Consider the following 11,369-nt stretch of genomic DNA (forward strand, 5'->3'; position numbering starts at 1 on the left):
ATTTCCAGCATGTTTTGTGACCCGTGATGTATACAGGCTCTCAATAGAGTCCAGTTGCAGGCCCACAACCGTTTCTGCTGACTGAATGACATGCTGCAGTTTAAGTTATGAGGGAGCAGATGCACTGCCATACTGTTCTGGAGAAAATAAGAAAAGCGTGATAAAACTTGATAAAACTGAACCAGCACTGATTGCGACAGGTTAAAAAGTTGAAAGAGAAAAAGTATACACTTCTACAGATATTGTGCTTTCTTTCTTGTTCAGACTGTTAGTGATAGTGGTGCAGAGCAATTTCAATAATTCCACCCATTCGGCAGTTACACCATTTATAACCATTCCCATGGACAATATTGTCATAGGAATATATATTTGAATATATACTTATTTTTTAATATGAATATTCAAATCTAAATTTTGTGTAATTTGACAGCCCTACTGTCTGGAGCAGCGTTTCTCAAACAGCATTGCTGGTGGGCCATGGTTGACCCCAGATGAAACCCTGCCTTCACTACCACTTTGGTTCACAGCAACAGCAGGTGAATCATAGCCAACCCTGGATGACCTCTCCAATCCCTGCGCTCTGTTAAAAAAAAAATCTTTATTTTGTTTTGCTGCTTCACTCTGCAGATATATTTTAAAGCAGTTAAACTAGAAATCTTGTGTTTGAGCTTATGTTGGCATCATGACTCCCAAGTTGTAATTCATTTCAAAGATGAGAACTGGAAATTTAAAAATTACTTCAAAATATGTCAATGCGAATACCTTATTTACAAAGTTCAGTTGAGTTCCATCAGCTTACCTTATAAAAAATGACTATCTTGACGCTGCAGACGTATGCACACACAAGCACATCAATCAACTACCCTGTCTCCTAGACAACTACTTCAAGGTACGCATATTGATTGATATCATAGAACATATGACAAGTCACTGTAAGTCGCTCTGGATAAGAGCGTCTGTTAAATAATGTAAATGTAAATGAAAGTGTATTGACTTTGCAAATTTGAAATGGAAAGTAACAATAACCACACAGAAACACTGCTCCATGTTGCTAGATCTCTAGCTTTGCAAGCTACTTTTATTGGTTAAGACAAGTAAGACAGCAGGCTAACAAATGAGTAGTGTGGCGGAGGTTCTCGGCTGGCACTGGAGAGTTGGCAGGGAGAACCAAGAGCAAGACTAACATAGCAGATGACAGAGTCAGGGCTACCTAACTTTGCAGAAATCAAAACAAAAAGCTGATGTGTAGAACTAGGTAAATAGAAGCTGAAAGATATCACGAGACCATTTGCTGCTCTTCTAAGTTGTGTGAATGTTTATTAGATAGAATGTAGCATTGTGCTGGTCCTTCGGGTATATCTGTATTATGCTTAAGGATTTCAATCCCTTTCTCTCCTTTTCACTGATATTAGCAAGCAGATAACTGGTATGCCAAACAAACACATAACCACTCAGATCGTTGGACTGCCCAAGTGTCATTGCCCAAAAGAACTGTAAATGTTCTGCAAGACACTGACCTGCACAAGTAGTTCAACACCCCATGTCAAAGGATTATGGATTATGCTAACTAAAGTGCTTTGTGATAGCAACAAATGTATTAGTTTAAGAAAACCTGTGAGAATACATCTTCACTCATTTTTAATAATCAGGATCCCATGTATAAGTATCTAAGCTAGTTTACGTTTTTACATCATTCTAGAAAGATGCCAGCTATTGGAAAGCTTCAATGTCCAGCTGAAAAAAAAAATTAGTACTGCTAAGACAGTGAAGGCCGGGGTGCACTAATTGCTGTAGAAGATGTTTTCTGCATGTCCAAGAATTTCAAGAAAACCTTTGGCCCTAGTGTCAGGGTAGAACTGGGTCTGAGCCAGGACCCAGTTAGGGGTGGACAACTCTCAGTAAGTGAGATGAAGGAAAGAGACTTTGTAGGAGGTAGGAACATGGCTAGGTGCCAGTTGCTTCTAAATATTTCTTCTTCCTTTGGATGAGGGTACAAGATAGGAATCAGACTGCGCTGCGGCTCACTTTGTGTACTGCATAATCTTCCTGTGATCATTGCTAGGTATGTGTATGACTGACCTTCAGTCTTTGTGAGCTTATGTTGGGCATGGGCTGCATAGCAGTTGCCAGGCTACAATAAAAACAACTGCATTATAGTGATCAACACAATTCTGCTGGGTTTGATAATGAATGTTTGGCACAAAACTTTACTGAACGATGCAGTGGTACTTCAGTTTTAACACCAGTCAACAATAATAATAATAGTAGCCTTTGTTTTCATTATGTTTTCATAGAATGTTTAAAGAAGGAACTAAATTCCAGGGAGAGGTTAGATTACTAATACAGAGGAACAAAAAACTAGAAAATCCTGTTCATTTGTACTGGGTGGAGTAGTAAAGCAATTGGTTCATCAGCAAAAGCAGCCCTACAGGATTTTATTTCCTTTATAGAGTGCCAGCAGTCATGAATGAAAAGATGCACAGAAGCAGAAACAAATATAATCCTGTCAAGATCACCTTGTGGCACAAGGGTTAGCACTGATGCTTCACAGCTCATCCATTTTCTATGTGTTTGTGTGGGTCCTTAGTATTACTCCTATATCCCAAAGATTTGCAGGTTAGGCTAACTTGGGGTCTAAATAGGCCCAATGTATGCATGAGTGGGCATATTCCCAAAAGATTTTGGTTGCATTTGTCATTTGAATTTTTTTTTACTTATTTACTTCAAGATGATTCACTGTGGTTTTGTTTATTGTTCTATCTTCCCTAAAACTGTGACTTTTATACCATTTAAAATTGATACTGGCTAAATAAATGTTTGTAATGTTTGCAAAAGTGGTGCATTGTATAACCCTGAAAATCATGTAACATTGTGCTCTTCAGTTTTTGTTGTGGTGTTCTCTGTTATCCTATTCCCTAATTGACAATAGCTTCCTAGCAGGGTTTAACCCTAACAGTCTGGATGTAATCCTACTCTATACTATAAATTTAAATAACACAGGTCTTGGGTGTTTCTTGTAGTGTCATAATTCAGCCTTTTAAAACCTATGGAGAAGTAATGCCAGGTTTGTACATTGAAATTCTTATTCTTATGCCAGAACAGTTGCCAATATTACATTTCCAAAATAAATATTAAATATGCATAGCCTGAAACCTGTGTGTGTAGGTATACCGTATAAATATATATAGTATATATGTTGTGGACAGATAAATAAATGCAGTTTGAGTCCCAAAAAGTGTTGGGGTGCCAGCTAGGTTGCTCCTTTTAATTCCAAACAAATATAAATCAAAATAGGTGCTCAGAGGCACAAAACAGAAATAATAATAATGCATCCTTCTTGGCTTCCTAAAGTTGGTGTGTAGAATATTTTTTTTATTTATTTTATAAAGACTCAATGTTTGCCCTCATTACTATTTGGGGGTTGACAGTGATACCCCCTTCTACGTGGGCATTTTTGGAAGTGTTTTTGGGATTCCTAGTTCATGACACCTATAATGTATAAAAATATGTACAACGGTGACCCTGAGAGACCACGTTAGGATCAATTGTATTTGTGTGTGAACAAACAGGGTGTTTCAAATAGTGTTGTTGTACATGCATTTACATCTTAGAGTTTTTGCTACACACTTTGGTTAAGTTGCGCTATACATATGACAATGGTCAGCCAAAGCAAAGTTTAAAAAAATGCACATTTCATTTTGAGAAAGCTGCAAAACAAATTTCAGAAAACATCGTCCAAGTGGAAGTGAAACACGTGATAGTATACTGAGAGAAATACTGTATAGTCTTAATTCATTTTAAAATGCCTATTTCTTAAACATACTGGTTCTCCATCCAGGGCTCTGTCCTACTTTAGCTTTTGCTGCTGGGATAGGTTTCAGTCTCCATGACTCTGTCCTAGATTCAGGTTCACTTTTCTTGTGTGTCACAGGTGTACTTGGTTAAATATGCTTAAATGTATGTCCGTCATGGTACTTAGTGTCTGCACTCTTCAGCAGGTGGAGACTTTTTTTTAAGAAGGATGCATAGCTTTACTGTGGAATTAGGGTCAGGAAATTATTTCATTCTGAGATGCTATTTCTTTACAGGATCAAATAAGAAAAAAAAAATGAGACCTGTTTTAATTTAGTAGCTTTTGCATTCTTGTAATGGAGTAAGTTTCTTGTAAATCATGTGACCCAACGAAGTATCTCCTAAAAAAACACTTCATCTTTTTGCTATGAAAGGAATGACATGGGTTACCACAGAACTCGCGATGCCTACGGCATAATTACTGCTTACCAATTACTTTACAAAAAGTCATGGTAAGTCAGACTAATGCTGAAGCTAACTTAGCGTTGTCAGGAAAGCATTGGCACAAATAAGCAAAAGATTACCATAGACTGTTTAAAAATGTTTTTTATCCAGGTCTTGAAATTTCAGTGACCCATCCTGGGCATGTACTCTTATAAAAAGTGGACTTGGAGGAGGGTGTTTAAAAAAAAAAGAGGGAGCAGCACAGGTTTCACAAAGCTAAATTCTTTTCCTCCCACTGACCTTAAGTACCAGGCACATACCTGGGAGACAATAAATGAGCATTTTGTGTGATCCTCGGGATGTTTCTCTCATCACCTTGGTCCATCTGTGCATTGCTATACCACCTTTTAGTTAAAGCAGAGATTTAAGTGTTAATGGCAGCAAGAAGGATTTTGACATTTGTCATTTATTACAAAACACTGCCATCTCACAGTTACATAGTGCTCTTTGTGGGTCGTTTGATTATTGTCTATATGTCCTCGTTTTTTTTATAAAGAAAGTTTTCCTACAACATCTACTGTACATACATAAAGAGTTGCTTAATTGGTAACTTAATTTTGAGTGTCTGGGTGTTTCTAATAATTTGACCTAGGTTGAACTGGCACCCTGTGTAGATTGATAACATTGCACAACAATTTTTTTGAAAAGTCTTGCTTCCTGAACAGTTTTTGCTGATTGTGACAGGTTCCTACTGGGTATGCACAAATATAGTTTTACTGCATCACGTAGGAACTCGGAGAAATAGACATTTATGTTTACTGACAATAACGTATTTAGTCACGTTTATGTTTCGCATAAGCTATTAAATTCAGCAGAATTAAAAGTGTTTTGCTCCTGATTTTCTTTTGTATTCAATGTCTGGTGCATCACGTTGCAGTGTCCAACAGTAGTTAGCAAGCATTGACGGATTCCAGTTGCCCTGGTATCGTTTCTCCATCGTAGCAATGTCCTGGTGAAACCTTTCACTGTGTTCGGCACTGACAGCAAAGAGATTTGCGGGGAAGAAGTCCAAGTGTGAGTGGAGGAAATGAATCTTGAGTGACATGTTGCACTTCATTGTCCTGTATGCTTTGAGAAGTTTGTCTACCAGCTAAATGTAGTTTGGGGTTCTGTAATTGCCCAGAAAATTGTCAACAACGTCTTTGAAGGCTTTCCAGCCAATTTTTCTGGCCCAACTAACAGATCTTCAAACCGCTTGTCACTCATAACATGTCTGATCTGGAGGCTTTCAAAAATGCCCTGTTTGATCTTGGCGTCAGTTATTCTTGGGAACATCTGTCTTGAATAATGGAAACATTCGCCTTCCTTGTTCAGTGCTTTCACAAAATTCTTCATGAGTCCCAGTTTTATGTGAAGAGGAGGCAAAAATATAGTTTGCTGGGTCGACAAGCGATTCATGTGACACATTTATCTGTCCTGGAGCTAACATTTTACGGAGTGGCCAGTTCTGTCGAGAATAGTGTGTCTCTTTGTCACGGCTGTCCCATTCACAGATGAAACAACAGTACTGTGTATAGCTGAGCTGCAGTCCTAGTAACAGAGCAACGACTTTAAGATCTCCACAGATATTCCAGTTGTACCTGCTATACTGGACATGCTTCAGCAACAGTTCCATATTCTCATACATTTCTTTCATGTGTGCTGCATAGCCAACAGGTACTGAAGGTTAAACTTTGCCATTGTTTAGCAGAAAAGCTTTCAGGCTTAACATTGAGGACTCAATGAAGAGATGCCACTGTTCCGGGTTGTGATCACAACCTAAGGCCAAGAACAATCCTTAAATGTCACAACAGAAACAGAGGCTGTTGACTTGTGCAAAAAATGTGGTTATATCATGATGTCGGCCTCGAAACACATACATTTTCGTACCTGGTGACCGCAAACACCATTCCTGCAGTCTCGAACCCAGAAGCTCGGCTTTTGCTTTTGACAGACAGAGACAGCGTCAAGCTCATTCAGACCTGCCCAGGATGTCAACTTCCACAGAACAGCTTCCAACCTGGCCTGATTCCATGCCTGGACATGCACAGGCTGCACAAACCGTTGTTAAGTCACTTATGGGAGCAAAAATGTTTGGATGCAAATATAAGAAAAAAGCATGACAAAACTGAAGATTTCTCTGAAACGATACGTGAAATTTTGATGTGATATTCGTCATCAGCACCCAAAAATCTATAAGAAACACCCAACAGTGTTCAAGAAGCAAAAATTTTGTTGTGCAGTGTAATTAACTAGTTTTATTTTCAAAAAAGTCTTGCAGCAAAAGATGACAAGAAATCCTGTATTTCTTGAAACATTTCTGTATCTCAGTCCCAGTTCGGTGTCCTGACTATTAAATCTTCACTTTTCCCATGTATAAGATTTATTTCTTAGCGCAGTAACACTTATGTGTAACTGTCAATCACATCACTCCTGTTCAAAATAAGCTTTCTATTTACATAACTTAAATTATCCTTGTGTACATTGTGCAGAAGATCAGCTATACTGACACTGGATGAGACCGTGAGAATTTGAGAAAGGTTTTTAGATAGATAGATAGATACTTTATTAATCCCAAGGGGAAATTCACAACATTTATCACAACAGTCACACGCCAACACCATTTTTATCCAAATCTTGAATACTTTGTGAATGCCCAAGCAGATCTTTACTGTATATGGTCGCTTTATGACATTGCACATTACACATTACTGGGTGGTTCTGGGATAGATCTACATAACAATGGCCAGTGCAATCACTCCAAAATGGTGGTGCCCATAATAAAACAAATATGCTGTCTATTATTCTAGGTAAGCTAGCAAGAATATTTGAGTAGTAACTTGAAGATAAAGGAGAAGTAAATATGAAAAAAAATATTTGAAACTCAAGAAGTCATCCACAGTTACCAAGGCCAAATTATAAAATTAAAATCATACATTTGAGCTAAGTATTTAAAGGCACAAAAAGTATCCACAAAGTCGGATAAGAAAGTGCATCCAAATATGACCTTTTAACCTGTCACATCTTTAACCAGAGGCCACAACCTCTGAGGATACACCTGTATTAACACAACCACAAGTGGTTGTCCTAATGATGGGAGGTAAAAATGGTAGTCAGGTCAGATTAGGTAGTATGCACTGGTACAGTGCATTGCCGCACCCACCGCACAGAATCCCGGTTCTCAAAATTTGTCCCGAGTATGTTGCTAAACTGCATCCGACCCTGCAAGCGGTCCTCCAACTTGCAGGGATAACTTTGGCGTTTGTGGTAGGATTGGCATTCCAGCCAAAATAAAATCTTCACACAGCTCCAAAACATCATCCACTGCACGGCAGCACTCGGATCCCAATATGAGGTGGCCCATCCAGGTTGACGCATGAAACGTCAAAATGGTAGTGATTGTAAATAAATTTAAAAAAAAAATGATGGTGAGAATAGCCCAAAATAAATAATAAAAAAATCACTTTAATTCAAAAATCTGTTTTCATATTCAGATTCTAGGAAAAAAAAAACGAAGACGAGTGGATGATCTTGTAAAATGATAAGAGAATAATGTGCAAGCATTCATTCATAACAACATAACGGCAAAATGTTAAATCATTTCCACTTTTTAAAATCACCATAACATAAAAAAGAACAAATGTTATATTTAGATTCCTCGATGATGTAAACCCCATATATTGTGCAAAAATGATCACAAAATGACACAAAGTTTAATAAAATACCAAATAATAACATCAGCTCAAGAACGTAGAACAAAACATAGGCTCTGAAAACATTTGTAAATTCTCACTTTGTGAGTAATAGTAGAGATTGGCATCCTTTAAGGTGGTCTGCTTCTTCCTTTTTTTATTTTCATTTTTGTTTTAACATGCTTATGATGCACTAATTGTCAATATGAGTTGATTGGTCTCCTGGTTTCTCTCCTCCAATAAAAAACAGCATCTGCTTTTTAATACTGTATTATATTAAATATAATAATTAATAATAATATAATATAATCATATTATATAATATAAGTATAATCCTCTACCACTTACCCCAAGCTAGGAACAGGATTTGTCTTCCCCTGTTACTTTATCCTGGGACGTTCCATTAACAGTACTTTGTCATCCAGAACCCCTGTTCACCCACACATTTAGTTTTAATCTGTATATCACACGTCCTGTAATTGTTTGACCATGGGCCTGTAAATTGATCTACATTAAGTGCCTATTATTATTACTATTTTAGATTCCAGGAAAGTTATTCACATGTTCAGGGACTGTCCGTCTTTTCTTACTTACAGTATGATCCTTTGTCCGTCTCAACAATTCTTTCTTCCAGTATTTATTTTACTGCCCGTATCGTTCTATATGTCTGCCACAGGAAGATACCTATTTCACTCTTTCTTGACTCTTGGAAGTTTTCTTTTTACAACCTATTAATCTTTGAACTCATACAACCTGAATATTGAGAAATGAAACTTCTGTATGACAGTGTTCATGGGTGGCTGGTGGTCAGTGATGCAGAGACATTTTTTCCTTTCAGTCTGTCTAATCTATCTCCTCCTTTTCTCATGAGGTTCAAGACCTCTTTCTCTGCCTTCCACTTGTGGCTGTGCAGGCTCCTATTAACATCTTGTTTTTTGTTATTTTTATACTGTCACAGTGGTTTGGGGCCAATGCTGTTGGAAGAGGGGAAGGGTACATGAGCAGGTGACTTTTATCTTTTTGGCTTGTTATACAATTGGTGAAAGCTGATAAAATTCATCCATCCATCCATTATCCAACCAGCTATATCCCAACCACAGGGTCATGGGGGGTCTGCTGGAGCCAATCCCAGCCAACACAGGGTGCAAGGCAGGAAACAAACCCTGGGCAGGGCGCCAGCCCACCGCAGGGCACACACACACACACCAAGCACACACTAGGGACAATTTAGAAACGCCAATGCACTTAACCTGCATGTCTTTGGACTGTGGGAGGAAACCTAAGTACCCGGAGGAAACCCATGCAGACACGGGGAGAACATGCAAACTCCACGCAGGGAGGACATGGGACGCAAACCCAGGTCTCCTAACTGCGAGGCAGCAGCACTACCCACTGCGCCACCGAGCTGCCCTGATAAAATTCAATAAAATTCAATAAAACTTAAAAGCATATGAAATAATAATCTGAATGGCAATACAAAACCTACTTCAAGCTTCTGGAGCTGTTGTAGGTGTAAGCAGTTTTAACATGGGTGAAACATATGGCGTTAAAAAATTGAAAAAGAGAATTAGCAAATAAGATAAAAATGTATTTATACATATGTATTGTGATAAGCCATCCAACAGATTACTACTCCTGCTGACTGATGTTAGATGTAGTTGCCCCAAGTAAAGAACAATGTTATACACCGTCCATTAAGTAAATAATTGTGGTAAGATACCCTAGTGGCTGCACCAAAGGATGAATAGGCAGGCCCAAAAGATTAAACAGATATAAAATTCACTTTGTTCATTGAGAATACTTGCTCAAGCTGTGGCTCAATTACAAGTTTAAATTTGTTGTCTCTTCATTGTAACTGTGAGTAGTTTGTGAGCAGCATAGAGACATTTCCACCATCGTTCCCAGTTTCATTTCAACTGGTGAAAATTCATTATTCAGTGAGAATAACTTCTGTATGTCACCATTTTTTGTCCTAAAAATTCCCATGACTTGATCTCTTCTCGGGCATCCTCAAATACTCAGTGTTCACTGCGGCTTTTAATTTTAGATGCTATTATATAGAGCATGTGTTAGTTTTTGAATATTTAAAATAGTGTTATTATTGTGTTGTTTTCATATTGCTTGCAGTCAGTAATGTTTAAGAGATTTATTTTTAGAGAGGGTGCTATGATGTAGCAAGTACATAGTATTTACATGCTGCTAATTAGAGCAGCAGCTTCTGTTTCCACTCTTTTTATTTATTTATTAATTTTTATTGTAATCATTCCATACAAATAGATCAATTTATAACCAAACTAAATTGAAGACAAATCAAACCCCACCCCTGAGAAGGAGAGCTTAGCCAAAGGAGAATTGCTTAGGGCTTTTTAATGAGGCAACAGTAAACAAAAGAAAGGGAGAAATAAATATATAGGTAAAAAAGAGATGGAGAAGGGAATTAAATGCGGTAATAGTTATTTCTCTTATTCTAAAATAATATTGATTAGATCCTGCCAGGTTTTGAAAAAATTTTGCACAGATCCTCTAACTGAGAATTTGATTTTTTCCAATTTCAAATAATATAAAACATCGGTTTCCCACTGACTTATCAGAGGAGAGTTAGGATTCTTCCAATTTAACAGAATAAGTCTGCGTGCCAAAAGTGTAGTGAATGCAATCACCGTTTGCTTGTCCTTCTCCATTTCAAGTCCATCTGGAAGAACACCGAACACAGCTGTTAATGGGTTAGGAGGAATTGTGATACCAAGGCTGTCTGAAAGGCACTTAAAAATTTTGGTCCAAAATGATGTTAGTTTGGTGCAGGCCCAGAACATGTGACCCAGTGAGGCAGGAGCTTGGTTGCAGTGTTCACGGGGTTGGATCATGCCCTGGAAACATTTAAGACAGATGAGCTCGATATATAATTTTTAGTTGAATAATTCTATGCTTTGCGCATATGGAGCTCGAGTGAATTCTCTGCATTGCTATCTTCCACTCCTTTTCTGATATATTGATTAAGAGATCTTCTTCCCAATGACCTCTTGGATCTTTGAAAGGTAGGGACTCTAATAGGATTTTATATAATGCTGAAATGGTGTTTAATTCCTCGAAATTGAGCAGTATTTTTTCCAGCATTGTGGAGGGTGAGAGGTGGGGGAGATCGAGCAACTTCTGTTTAACAAAATTTCTAATTTGAAGATCGTGAAAGAAATGTGTAACTGGGAGGTTGAATTTTGAACGTAATTGTTCAAAAGATGCAAATATGTTGTCTATATAAAGATCTCTGAGCATTTTAATCCCAAAGCTTTTCCAGGTATTAAAAACTGGATATGTTTGCGAGGGTTGAAAGAGGTGGTTCTCTTGCAGAGGTGCCACAGATAAAAGATTTTCCATCTTAAAATGCTTTCTAAGTTGGTTCCATAT

This window comes from Erpetoichthys calabaricus, chromosome 11 (assembly GCF_900747795.2).
Source record: "Erpetoichthys calabaricus chromosome 11, fErpCal1.3, whole genome shotgun sequence".
Classification (NCBI taxonomy): Eukaryota; Metazoa; Chordata; class Cladistia; order Polypteriformes; family Polypteridae; genus Erpetoichthys; species Erpetoichthys calabaricus.